Raw genomic sequence first — 14,989 nt, 5'->3', positions numbered from 1 at the left:
AATGAGGTAATCACCTATAGTGAATGATAAAAGTTTTGAAAAATATAATTAATTGTCTCAGTTTTATATATAGGCATTTACAAGTAAAAATATATTATACAAACTGTTATTACTTCTTAGCTCGGCACATGTAACATGATACATTGGTTAATGGTGGCTAAATACTCAATATTGTGCTTAAAAGTAATACATATCATTACTTTATTTTTAATTAACAATGCCTTATCCTTTGTAGGAGCCACATATGAAGCCATTTCTGTGTTTGTTACGATACATGTTTTTTGAGTCACTATTGGTGGTGGGCGTGTCATTGGATTTGTGTGGTGACGTTTGTGCTTATATCCGGTTGATTTTACCTGCACACTGGGGAATTTATGGGGGGTGAGCTAGAGAAGGACAATTTGTGTTGACCGCACGCACGCACGCACGCACGCACGCACGCACGCATATGGATATGGCATATTGCATTTTTGCTTTGCAAATAAAAGGTCAAACGCATACTGTGTTGGAAAGACTGAGTTTGTGCGCGTCCACAGTGTTTTTTCTCTTGTTTAGTCCCTCGCGGCACTTTGTTTAAGACTACTGCCGCAATATTAAGTCAACAAAAAAGACTTGTACCACAGCGTGGATCTACGGAGATTTCTCGGATCGATCTGTGACGCTGTGGAATTAAAAGGAAACATTGAAACGCCGTGTTCGCCGCTGTATTGGAGAGCGGCTTAAGGAAACTTCAGCGTACTGCCGGGGGAGGATAAAGACTGACGGACAATCCACACAGCAGCAGGAGCGAGCGGTATGTAACTTCTTCATTCATGCTTTGTAAATGTTTGTTAGAACACAGTGTAAATAAGTTACTGCTGCGTGTCCATTGGGGACTGACTTGTTGCTTGCGTGTGTTGGTTTGTGCCGCTAGTGGTTGTGTGGATTGGAGCCTTTGTTGTTCATTCATTAAAACATTAAAAGGATATGTCAATCAGTGGATCAAATTCAGATGTCAATGTGGCAAAAATGGATGAACAAAAGAGAGAGTCGATACTCACTGCCAAGGCTTTGGCAAATAAAATCGAAAAGCTTCAAAAGGAACGTCAATCAACGGTTCACAAAATGAAAAGTGTGATTAAAACAATGAAGGATCTCATGCAAAGGGATGACAACGCCTCACAAATACAAACTCAACTTGAACATTTAATTAAACTGGTTAAAGAAACCACCCTGTTACACAAGTCTGCAATTCCTCTTCTTCCTGCAGACGAACAGGAAAATCAAAATGTATGGTTTGCCAAGACAATGAAATACAATAATGGATTTATCGACGATGTCAAGCAATGGCTTTCTGAAACTGGGAGACAACCGAGCAGCACCATTGCACATGTTTCCTCAATTGAGATATCTGATGAAGACCAACAAAGTATGTCATGTTTCAAAACAATTTGGAAAAATGTTGAAACTTGTGAAGCACAAGAGGAAATAAAACCAAGCGACAGTGTTTCAAACATAGGAAGCATTGGTCTTGCAAGCGGAGCTCTGCTGGAACCAGGTCCAGTGTTTCAACTACATCATCATGCATCAAAGCTGAGGCTGACATGGCCGCTCTCATGGCACGACACATTTTATTAAAAGACAAGCATGCATTGGATGAACAAGAGGAAGAGCTCAGGAAAAATAAGGAACAGCTCAGGAAAAAGAGGGAGCAATTAGAAATGGAAGTGGAAATAGCCGCATCAAGGGCTAAAATGAATGTGCTAAGAGGCTCTGGAAGGTCTCGTGCTGCAAGTAACACATCTGTGAGTCCCAATGGCATGCATTCTTATTTGGGAAGGGGACGAAAGGAAGCCACGCTCAGTGCTGGAGCAAAACACATTTGTGCCTGACACAAACAGGCCTACAGGTGGCCAGTCTGACGTACAGTTTTCGCACAGAGAACATGAAGTAGAATATGGACATCTGCAACATCAAGCCACAAGAAGCCCGGAGGCCAATATACATCAAAGTTCAACACAATCACATCCACAGTTACAACACCAAAGCAATCACCCAGCAGCACTGGCACCAAGCAGCAGTGCTCAGAATCCTTTAATTAATGTTTTGGAAAGACAAAATGAAATAACATCCATGTTGGTTCAGCAACAGTCTCTCTCTTTTCTGCCGAAAAGAGAAATTCAGATTTTTGATGGCTCTCCATTTCAATATCAAGCATTCATAAGAGCTTTTGAGCACAGCATTGAGGAGAAGACTCACAACCCTTAAGACTGCCTGTATTTTCTCGAACAGTACACCAGGGGGCAGCCTTTGGAGCTTGTCAGAAGCTGTCAGCATATGGCCCATGACAGAGGATATGCCAAAGCAAAGGCTTTGCTACAGGAGCATTTTGGTAATGCACAGAAAATTGTTTCAGCTTACATGGAAAAGGCTCTTTCATGGCAGCCAATAAGAGTAGAAGATGTGCGAGCTCTGCAAGCTTACGGTCTCTTTCTGAGAGGATGCTCCAACGTCATGGAAGAGTTTGAATACATGTGTGAGTTGAACATGCCTAGCAATATGCTAGCCATCATAAAAAAGTTGCCCTACAAATATAGGGACAAATGGAGAACTCTGGCCTAAGACTTACAGAAAAGGCAGGGCCGGAGAGCTACATTCATGGATATTGTTAACTTCATTGAAAGACAGGTGGATATTGTGAGCGATCCACTGTTTGGAGATATACAGGATACTCCACCAGCAGCCAACAAAGATGTGAGGAAAGCTAAGTTTGAACCTCGTTCAAGGATGAGGGGAAGCAGCTTTGCTAATACTATTACGACAGCGGAAAATAAAGTGGAACCTGAAATAAGAATGAAGGAGAGAGGCTCACTAGGTACAAGTGTTTGCCTGTTTTGTGGAGGTGGACATATACTGGATCTGTGTTTTCAACTGGAAAGAAAGGCTCATAGTGAGAAAATCGCTTTCTTAATGGAACATGGTGCGTGTTTTGGATGCTTGTGTATTGGGCACATGAGTAAAGACTGTAGGAAACGCCTCTCGTGCAAAGTATGCAGTCTGAAGCACCCAAGCATACTTCATATCTATCAGAAAGAGAAAGAAACTGACACAACGCAAACTAAAGGAAAAGCTATAAGCAGTGCTCTGATCTCCGTTCAGTCCAGTGGTCTTACAGGGGCCGGTGAGCCAGATTGTACTCTCTCCATAGTGCCTATTCAAGTAAAGTCTAAGAAGGGACATGAAACATTCATAACATATGCCTTCCTGGATCCTGGGAGCTCAGCATCATTCTGCACGGAGCGGCTGATGAACAAACTGAATCTCAGGGGAAGAAGAACAGACATTCTCCTTCGGACAATGGGTCAGGAGAAAATAGTTGGAAGTCACATTGTTTCTGACCTGCATGTGGCTGGATTAGACAGCAGTCATTATTGTGAGCTGCCTGACACCTACACCCAGAAAACTATGCCAGTTCATCGAGGCAGCATTCCTCGGCAGAAAGACCTTCAGAGATGGCCTCACCTGAAACATGTAATGATTACTGAGATTGATTCAGATGTGGACCTGTTGATTGGGACTAATGTTCCTGAGGCACTGGAGCCATGGGAAGTTATTCGGAGTGTAGACGGCGGCCCATATGCAGTCAAAACTATGCTGGGTTGGACTGTCAATGGACCTCTCAGAGGAGACAGGAGTAGTGAAATGACTTGTGGACAGCCAGATGTCACTGTCAATAGGATATCTGTTGCAAACCTTGAAGATCTGTCGAGGCAGCAGCTAAAGGCTGATTTCCCTGAACGCAGTCAGGATGAGCAGATGGGACCGTCAAGAGAGGACTGTCACTTTATGGAGTACGTCACAAAGTCTCCTAAGTTGATGGATGGCCATTACTGTATTGGCTTACCTTTTTAAGGAAAATGGATGTTAGTATGCCAAACAACAGGAGAGTAGCAGAACAACGTACACTGAGCCTCAAGAGAAGGTTTGAAAAAGATGTTTCATTTCATGCTGATCGACATCCTTTCGAAGGGCTATGCAGAGAAAGTGCCAGTTGTGGATCTGGAACGCAGTGACGGCAGGGTGTGGTATATACCACACCATGGTGTATACCACCCAAAGAAGAAAAATATCAGGGTCGTATTTGACTGTGCAGCTACATTCCAGGGAACATCGCTGAATGCGCAGCTCCTACAGGGACTAGATCTTACCAGCACACTGGTTGGAGTCATGACAAGATTCAGAAAGGAACCTGTTGTACTCATGGCAGACATTGAAGCCATGTTTCATCAGGTTCGAGTACCAGCTGAGGATTCAGATCTGCTGAGGTTTCTCTGGTGGCCAAATGGAGATCATCATCAGAACTTAGAAGAGCACAGAATGGTTGCACATCTGTTTGGAGCTACATCGTCTCCAAGTTGTGCTAGTTTTGCCCTTAGAAAGTGTGAAGAGGACCATCAGGAGCAGTTCAGCCCCAAAGTAATCAACATCGTCCTGCACAATTTCTATGTTGATGATTGTCTAACATCTGTGGTCTCAGAGGAGGAGGCAGTGGCACTCTATCATGACCTTTGTGCACTTTGTGCTCAAGGGGGCTTTCATCTCACAAAGTGGATTAGCAACAGACGTATCGTGCTTGCTGCTATACCTACGATGGAGAGAGCGAAAGAAGTTAAGGATCTGGACTTGGATAATGACACACTCCCTGTGGAAAGATCATTGGGCGTACAGTGGTGTGTTGAGTCAGATGTCTTTAAGTTCAAGATCATGATCAAGGACAAACCCATAACCAGAAGAGGGATCCTTTCCATGGTCAGCTCAATATTTGACCCATTAGGAATATTGGCACCTGTGGTCCTGTCAGCCAAGATGATTCTTCAAGACTTGTGCAGAAGAGAACTTGGTTGGGATGATATTATACCAGCCTCAGCTGCACAAGAGTGGAAAAGTTGGCTGAAGGAGCTCTGCAATCTCGAAGAGTTTAAAGTTGACAGATGCCTAAAACCGGTGGATTTTGGGGAAGTGACCTCTGCTCAGCTACACCACTTCGCAGATGCAAGCGAAGACGGCTATGGAACAGTGACTTACCTGTTATTACATAACATCAAAGGACAAGTGCACTGTGTCTTCATTATGGGAAAAGCTAGAGTGGCCCCATTGAAACCAATAACCATCCCTCGAATGGAATTGACGGCTGCCGTGGTTGCAAGTCGTATGGACAAGATGTGTAGGAAGGAGCTGCAAATGCAACTTAAAGACTCCATCTTTTGGACTGATAGTACTTCCGTACTGAAGTACATCAGTAATGAGACCTTAAGGTTTCGAACCTTCGTCGCAAACAGGGTTTCAAAAATACCCAGCGTATCAAATCCATCTCAGTGGAGATATGTTCCCACCGCAAGCAATCCTGCCGACTGGGCTTCCAGGGGAGTCAAAGTGGAAACGCTCCTGAAAGATGACACATAGGTGTCTGGACCTCAGTTTCTCACTGGACCTGAAGAACAGTGGCCTGTGAACCTTGATGGCTCTGAAATGGCACCAGAAGACCCTGAGGTCAAGATAAGTCTGAATGTGAACGCTGTGCAGGTTGAAAAAAAGATGGATGCTGTAACCCGATTGATCAATCACTTCTCTTCTTGGATCCACCTGAAGAAGACGGTTGGTTGGATCCTTAGGTTGAAAAACCTGCTGCTGTGCCTTAGTCGGAAGAGGAAGCAATTGAGTCTGACTCTTGCTCAGTCTGGCTTGAATAAGGAACAACAAGACCGAGAGATCAAAAAGGAAATGCAGACTATCAAGGCTCAGGTGGTCTCTGGTTTTCTTTCTATTGAGGACCTCCGAAACGCTGAGAAAGAAATGATCTGCTTTTGCCAAAGAAAAAGGTTTCCTGAAGAAATCAAAGGCTTGCAAAAGGGAGAAGGTGTGAAAAGGACTAGTCACATCTACAAGCTCAACCCAGTACTTGAAGATGGTGTTCTGAGAGTGGGAGGACGTCTCAGTAGAGCAGCAATGCCTGAAGAATCTAAACATCCTGCTATATTGGCAAAAGACCTTCACATTTCTGACATCATTCTACGGCAAGTACACCAAGATGTGGGACATGGTGGTCGTAACCACATGCTATCTAGCCTGCGACAAATATACTGGATTCCTGGTGCTAGTGTGGCTATAAGGAAAACCCTGTCAAAATGTATTGTTTTTCGGCAACTAAATGGAGCTTCAGGAATGCAGCAGATGGCAGATTTACCTCGAGACAGAGTTTCTCCAGATGAACCTCCATTCACTCGTGTTGGAATTGACTATTTTGGACCTTTTTGAGGTCAAGCGAGGAAGGAGTACAGTTAAAAAGTATGGTGTTCTCTTCACATGCTTAACAGTAAGAGCCATCCACATCGAAGTAGCTTCATCTTTGGATACAGATTCCTTTGTTAATGCTCTTCGACGCTTCATCGCAAGATGTGGACAAGTATTGGAATTACGCTCAGATAATGGAACCAACTTCGTCGGAGCGGAGCGTGAATTGAGAGAGGCAATAGAAAGGTTGAATATTGAATCAACAACACCCTCCTTCAGAAAGGAATAAAGTGGACTTTCAATCCCCCTACTGGATCCCATCATGGAGGAGTATGGGAAAGGTTGATCAGATCTGTGAGGAAGGTTCTGAATTCCAGCCTGAAGGCACAGAACCTTGATGAAGAGTGTCTTCACACGGTTCTTTGTGAAGCTGAATCCATCATCAACAGCCATCCCATAACGAGAGCATCCACAGATCCCAATGACTTGGAAGCACTAACCCCTAACCATCTGTTGCTGCTAAAAACCAAGCCATCTTTTCCACCTGGACTGTTTCATAAAGAGGACATATATGCTCGTCTAAGATGGAAACAAGTTCAGTACATCTCAGACTTGTTTTGGAAACGATGGATTAAGGAGTACTTGCCTCTACTCCAGGAACGACAGAAGTGGTCAAATGTCAAGCGCAACTTCATACCAGGAGATATTGTGCTCATAGTCGATGACTCAGCACCTCGCAATTCATGGCTTACAGCAGGGGTCGGCAACCCCTGGCACACGGCACCGTAACCAGTGGCACACTAGGAATAAGTGGCATAAGTGTGCAAAAATATTTAAATTGTATTTTCGGATCCTGAACGAGACCGCCGCCAGAGCGCGTCTCCCCGTTACCTGCAGAAGGAAGCCATGCACGCAACGTAGCCCCGCTCTCTTTAACTCCAGGTGACTTTCTGCCGCTTTCCTCCGTGGTGCAGTGCTGATCGTTTCACCACGGAGGAAAGCACTTCACTAATTGCAGTACCCAAAAGGAGCTGTACAAATGCCACAGTTTTTGCGTGGCTGTGTATTTAGTTGAAAGCCCAGTGGCGATCTGCTCATCTCTCATCGAAATAATATGCTACAAAGGGGCGGACTGGCCATCTGTGTGAACTTTCCTGTCGGCTCCCAAACCGTAGTCGAAGAGGGCAGAAGCAACAAGCTTCAGGTTCAATAACCCACTTTAGCTTAAATGACTGGAGAGAGGCGAGCTCTTCTTGTGAGGCCGTTGCATTTATTTAGCTGTTCTTCTGTTTCACAAAATACATCACAGACCTCTGTTTTTCTGCTTCCTTGTTTCAGTTCCAGAAACATACACACGTTCCGTCCCTGTCGCTCTACCATCCACAAACGCACATGCACAAGCCACACCCCTCTCTCTCTCTCTTAAAGGGACAGCGATCTCATCTCACTCTGTATTACCCTAATATCATAACATGTGTGCTCTGGAAAATCACAGAACGGACGATCGTCCTTATTATTATGCCGTTTAAACCAATTATTTAAATGTGTTAAATTCGGCATCATGTAAGTTGCGCTGACAGGTCCACACACTGCTTCCCCTCAGCGAGGCTCCCCCGCCCTCCTGCCGATAGATCACGAGCGTCAAGCTCCTCAACCGCCCCCACCCCCCCCCCCTACCCCCCGTTGATAATTCTCGATCGTTGGCACGCTGGTCAATTTTTTTTTTTTAAATGGCACTTCATATCAAAAAGGTTGCCGACCCCTGGCTTACAGGAAGGATTGTACAAACCATTCCAGACAGAAGAGGACTTGTACGTCAGGTGCGAGTGAAGACAAAAACTAGCCATCTGGACAGGCCTATCACAAAGATCTGCCTTCTACAGGAAGCAGAAGAGCCATGAGGAAATTAGTGGGTTATTGAACTTCATAGACCTTGACATTGTCGTTTTTTCCGACGTGATAGTAAAGATCACTCCTTCATAGGCTAACAAATTATATTTTTTATTTTATTTTCTATTTTTTGCCTAAAGAAGAAAAGGACACTTTAACAAAGGATGTTTTTATCCTTAAAAGTTTTTTTTCCTAGATTGTCTCCTACATAATTTTTAAGTTGTGTAATTATTATGTTGATATAATTAGGGGCCGGAATGTAGGAGCCACATATGAAGCCATTTCTGTGTTTGTTACGATACATGTTTTTTGAGTCACTATAGGTGGTGGGCGTGTCATTGGATTTGTGTGGTGATGTTTGTGCTTATATCCGGTTGCTTTTACCTGCGCACTGGGGAATAGATGGGGGGGTGAGCTAGAGAAGGACAATTTTTGTTGACCGCACGCACGCGGATATGGAATATTGCATTTTTGCTTTGCAAATAAAAGGTCAAACGCATACTGTGTTGGAAAGACTGAGTTTTTGCGCGTCCACAGTGTTTTTTCTCTTGTTTAGTCCCTCGCGGCACTTTGTTTAAGATTACTGCCGCAATATCCTTTGATAAAGAAATTAGTTAACTATTCATTCATACTTATTCTTAACTAATATAGTTTCATATTTAATTGCTGTCTCTGGAAACATTTGTCATAATGTGACCTTTGTGTTTGTCCTCAAGTTTTCTGCTAGAATTTAACCTGTACAGCACATCAACCCTGATATTATTCATATGTATTAAAAAAAGAGGGTCTTCTGCAGGAAAATGCCATGGAGTGTGGTTCAGCATCGCGCCTCTCCAGCCCTCTAGCCGCAGCTCTGCTCCCTCTGATAGCATCGACCATCAGCAGGTGACCTTTAGCAGCACGACCGGACTTCAGTACGGACTAACTCAACAAGAAGATGCTTATAAACACATAGAGAACATGGCCAATCAGAAATGAATTTGCTCATACCTGGCAACAGGCAGCGCTCTACTAAGAAAACAAATCTTTGTCCGTAGCACTAAGGCTCACATCCATTAAAGCAGTAAACATTAGTGATGTGGCGCAGCAACAGAAACTGAGAATAGAGAGTGCTAGGTGACTTTGCTCAGAGCATTGCAGATCACACCGCAACAGTTTTCCATAGTGTCACAAATGTGTGCTGACATTTTAAAAGAGAAAGAAAAACAGTCTGCCAACCGTAGAAACAATGCATTTCTAGTCAAAGTATAAAAAAAGTAATTTGTGCAAAGTATGATATTAAGACATTTAACATGTTTGATTCTTCAGTGAGGAGGAAGAATTATAATGTAAGAATATGTGGAATGTAAAATGCACTTGGTCACGTGAAGAGAATTCAGAGTGGTCTTTATTTTTGGCAGCAAGTTGCTAAAAACTGTTGACAGTGCCATCATTTTTATTTATTTTAGATATTTTATTTTAGAACTTGCTTTATTCTGCCAGTTTCTCCTTGTTTTAAAGCAGAAGACATTTCAGACGAGCTAAAGATGCATGAAGAGGATCTCAGAATGTTCCATTGATATTACAGCCATAATGTGTGAAGGTGACCACAAACACGTATCCTCATGTTTGAGAGAGATGATGAATAAATACAAAGACATATTTTCCTTCCTTTATTTACCCCTGGTGTTATTTTCTCTGTGTGTCTGTTGGTTTCTGTGTGTGTGTGGAAACTGATGTACAACTATGGATAAGGGATGAACTGAAATAATGACATTCAAAGCAGTATAAATACATTTATAGGGCATAGTCACAGAGTTACTATACAAGTTACATCCGATTTAATAGATATACAGTATATATTAGGGTTTTCCCTTTTTTCAACTTGTGTTGTGAAACTGCATACACAACATTAAACAGAAACACATTGACAAACTAGAAAGAGTCAACTTCTGCTTTAGGTCAAAGTTTGGCCAAATCTTTTTTTCATCTCAGTTTGGTTGATGAGAGAAATACATTTCAGTCTTCTAACATTAGTTTGGATTATAAAGGTTTACTTCAAACACAGTTTTGCTCTTTTTTTTAACAGTTTTTTAGACAGTTTTTTAGACTTGCTCTCTGTTCAGTACAAACGGTTTCAGTGTGACTGCACCGTGCTGTACATTTGACCCATCATCAGGTCTGAAGCAGCTGGCTCCTCGGGGACGGTGCAGTACAACATTTCCAGATCACACCATCATGTAAAATGTAAAGCTGAGTATAGCTTTGTTACAGATACAAAATGTTCTTTGAACATCCACAGTATGGCAGATTTGCATTTCTATGAAATATTAAGTATCCGTTTCTGTTTTTCCTTTGCCACGATTGGTATTCAAACAACTGGATGTTGTATATATTTTTTTATTTTGGGGTGAACTATATACAAAAAAAAGTTTGTACGTTTCGCATGGCAGGTATTCTCGGCCGAAACAAAAAGCGTCCTAAATGAAACTGTTGACAAGAAGTCGGTAAATACTTTTGGGAAACCCCAGGCATGATTTTTAAAAAGAGATATTTCTGTTGAATTTTTCAAATGTATTTTCTGGCACAGAATCAGAATACCTTTATTCGTCCCACAAATGGGAAATTTAAAGGTGCCATGGTTTAATTGTGTGTCTCTATAATAAATAAAATGTCCTACCTGTGGTATCCTTTGATGGTGCGATCGACTGGGTGGTGCTTGACTCATTTTCTACAATATCTACAAAAAGAGAAAAATGTTCAGCGTTTACAAATGAATAAATGTTGATGTATTATTTGTGTGTCTAATATATATGTGTATATATGCTCTATGAAACCTGATGTACTTATATGATTCTGTTTTCTTCAAGGTTGTATCTTCCTGGTCGAATGTACTTATTGTATTGCTTTGGATAAAAGTGTCAGCTAAATGCAATGTAATGTAATGTAATATGTCTATTGTTGACACCAATCCATCATAAGCTTATGTGTATAACCATTCAGTAAACAAATACTTTGATTAGAAATGTATTTTCAGTATTTCTTTCTTCGCTTGGATTTGAATTTCCTAACAAAGTATTCACACTGCATTTACATAACTTTTTTTTTATTGCTGTGGATGAGATTAAAAGTCACTCACTATGTATGGTGATGGAGGACGGGTCACTGTGAGGAGGATTTGACCCTCCATGTTTTACAGTGTAAAAACATTTAACTTGAACCTCAGCAGGTGAGCTCTGCTGTGGCAGCTCAGTTCCTGTCAGAGTCTTCAGACAAGAGAAGCCTCTGACAATGAGTCACTTAAAGTGTTGAAATAACACTGAGACACAGAAACAGAGGGTGGAGTCTGACAGTGCAGAGTGACTATGTCTGTCTCTGTGATCACCGGAGGATTCACTGTCAGTGTTGGTGGAAAAGTAGCTGGAAATATAAGGATGAGTTCAGTTCAAAAGCTGAATATGTCATTTGTTTAAACCATTACTGTTGGTCATTTATATATAATGGCAGAGAATGCCTATTGAAAACCTGAAGAACTATTGTGTTCATAGTGAGAATCAATAGTGTTGACTCCCTTCATAGTCGTGGGAACATGTTTCAAATGGGGGGTGCTGTGGGGGGAAGATTTTTTTTCAACATTATAAAGTAAAATGCTTCAATCTGGTGCACTTTGAGCTGAATTGCCAGAGACTAGATCTAAGGCAGGGGTTGGGAACCTCCGGCCTCCGGGCCGTATACGGCCCGCGAGACCATTTGGTACGGCCCTCGAGGTAATTTATAAACACACGCAAAAAAGAAAAAAATTGAAAAAATCTAGAACGCAAAAAAAAAAGAAAAGAAGCGAGTGCCTGTTTTTCCTGGCCAAGATCAGGGTCCTTGAACACAACACGAGCCTAACGTGTCATCACGTGGTATGTCTCGTCTGACAGGGGAGCATGGCAGAGGAGCACCAGAACGAGGCACTTCAGAAATTGCAGTACCCATAAGGAGCCGTACACATGCCGCAGTTTTTGCGTGGCTGTGTCTTTAGTTGTAAGCCCAGTGGCGATCTGTTCATCTGTCATACTGATCATACAGTCAATAACTTTGTTGTTATTAGCATCTGGTTAGCTAGCTATGCTAACGAATATGAGAAGCTTTTTCTTCAACCAGTGAGGTAAAGGCACATCTTTATCATCATCTTTATTGATATCTTTTTTATTGTATCTTTATTTATCTGTTGTTATTTTTGTTTTACTTGCTTGTAAGCGCTTTGAGCACCAGGAAAAGCGCTTTATAAATGTAATGTATTATTATTATTATTGATATGATCATTATAGTTATAAAAAAATAAGAGAATAAAGTAAACGGGTATAAAATACTATATGACAGTAAAAAAAAGTTGTTATTAATAAAGAAGAATACAGTTTGAAAGGGGAGTGATTTGTAAAATATCCATAAAGAAAAATAAATCTGCTTCCAGTTCTGTTTCATATGGGTGTTGAGATGTATCCATAGATCTCTTCATGTTGCTCTCAAAGTGCACCAGATTGATGCTTTTAATTTCAACATTTAAAAAAAAAATCTTCCCGGGGAGCATGCCCCCCGGACCCCCTTAGAGGAGGTAAGGTCCCCCCCCCCACTTAAACCATGTCCAAATGGATAGGAAACTAAATACATTTGCACACATCTTGTGTCCATATCTTTCTGTTTTGGTGGTCATGGTAAGATATCTGGATTAAGAGGTTGCTTTTTCTTTGCACAGCATGGAAGAAAGGCCAAATGAATGGGCTGTGATTTTAGTTTTTTTAAGCAGAGGTCAATAATTTTTACGGCCCTCGGAGGATGTTGAAAAAATTGAAATGGCCCTTGAGAGGAAAAAGGTTCCCCACCCCTGATCTAAGGGGTACAACTCTAAACACCCATATCGAAAAGATCGGTTTACATTTTAATAATCAAATAAGTATGTGGACATAACCAATAACCTAACATAGCCAATAACAAGTAAATGTAACTTATTTTATTTTTGTTGTTCATTTATTTCTTATTTGACCAGTTAACATTTATTTATGTATGCATATTCTTTAATCTCTCCAGATTTAAACAATATTTCTGGTTTACTGTCCTATAGTATGCACTGGAATGATTTCAAACCTGTTTTTATTTATCCCAATAATTATAAAGGTGTGCCTTGGAAATATTTGTTTACATAAATTGTTAACAAACCGTTTGAGACCCTCTGAGATAACTTAGACTAAAGTGAACTATCTAAACACTCCTTTACCTCACTGAGCCTCTCAGTCTGTCTGGCTATCAGTCCTGTCCAGACAGCTGATATCTGTCCTGTGTGTGAGCTGCGGGTGCCTGATAAGCCAACATCCCCCACTTTCATCGTACAGGGCAAATGGAAACTGTAACCGGGGTGAAAAGGGTGTTATCTTTACTTAATTATGAATGTTGTTACATCAGGGCTGAAAATTCGTTTTTTTGTATTATATTTCCATGTAATCTTGTGGACGTGCAGATTCCCTGTCCTCCATTAGGGGGTGCTGCAGCACCCTCAGCACCCCTACTTCCCACGGCCCTGACTCCCTTTGAATAATGGAGGATACATCACTCTCAGGGGATTTATATTTGTCACACTTTTCTCTACAATAAATATGCTTATAGCATTGGATGGGAATAAAAGTCACTCACTGCGTACAGTGATGGAAGCGTGTCACTGTGTCGAGATAGAGAATTTGACCCTTCAATCGTTACAGTGTAAAAACATTTCACTTGAACCTCAGCAGGTGATCTCTGCTGTGACATCCTCAGCAGCTCAGTTCCTGTCAGAGTCTTCAGACAAGAGAAGCCTCTGACAATGAGTCCACTTAAAGTGTAGAAATTACACTGAGACACAGAAACAGAGGGTGGAGTCTGACAGTGCAGAGTGACTGAGTCTGTCTCTCTGATCACCGGAGGATTCGCTGTCAGTGTCGGTGGACGAAGATCTGTAAATCGTGCGGGAAAGGATATTACTCAAAAGCTGCAATAAGACAATGAAACCAAATGCTTTTAAATACTTAATAATTAAATTGATATACAAGTATTCTTAATGGGGGGGAAGTATTTACATAATATAGATGTTGGAGAAAAATATATACTTTAGAAACAAATAGTTTGTAAGATAAGTCAAATCATTATCCAACCATAAAAAACCTGGATATTAAAGACAATCGATCAGAGACTGACCTTGCGCTTGATACATGTGAAAGCAATCTGTTGAAAAAAGAATTAGCAAGTGAGCAAGGTAACTAGATGTAAAGTTAACAAGTGAATGACTTCAACAACAACAACAACAGACATAACATTTGAGTCAGTGTTTCTCCTCCCCAGTAGGAGCCGCAATCAGCACAGCGAAACTTAGGCAACAAGAACACATATTAAATATAACATAAAAAGATTAAATATTAATCCCTTTTAGAAGCTTTCAAACTGTACGAACTGTTTGCTCTCAAGCCGCCACCAAATATCTCTAAACAGATTAGAACAAGTGACGTGTGGGTTAGCAATATTAAAAAACATGATTTGGTTGTGTGCATAAGTTTGTAATAACCTACATTAATACTGAATAAATCAATAAGAGGTTTAACTTACACATGATGACAAACAGCAGGCATCCAGCCATGATGAAGCTTGTGTGTCTGACTGTGTGAAAGTCTCAAGTGTAATTTAACAAAACGCTGAAGTGAATAACATTAACAGAGAGGCCACAGACACACACTTCACATCCTTTTTAAATTACCTATATGGTTTTCATTTTTGGAGTGACACTACCAGAGTCTCAGTGCTTAAGAAAGATCAGTACGTGTTGTTTGGTTGATAAAGAGCC

General features: G+C 41.3%; 1 protein-coding gene across 1 annotated transcript in view; it reads right to left on the bottom strand.

Moving 5' to 3' along the window:
- LOC307042026 (uncharacterized protein) overlaps nucleotides 1-14,989 on the bottom strand; it is a 69,720-nt gene that overhangs the window by 8,222 nt on the left and 46,509 nt on the right. The gene's annotated exons all lie outside the window — the stretch shown is intronic.

Source organism: Notothenia rossii (genome assembly GCF_949606895.1).
Source record: "Notothenia rossii genome assembly, chromosome: 5".
NCBI classification, from domain to species: Eukaryota; Metazoa; Chordata; class Actinopteri; order Perciformes; family Nototheniidae; genus Notothenia; species Notothenia rossii.
This window is presented reverse-complemented; position numbering and strand designations above follow the sequence as displayed.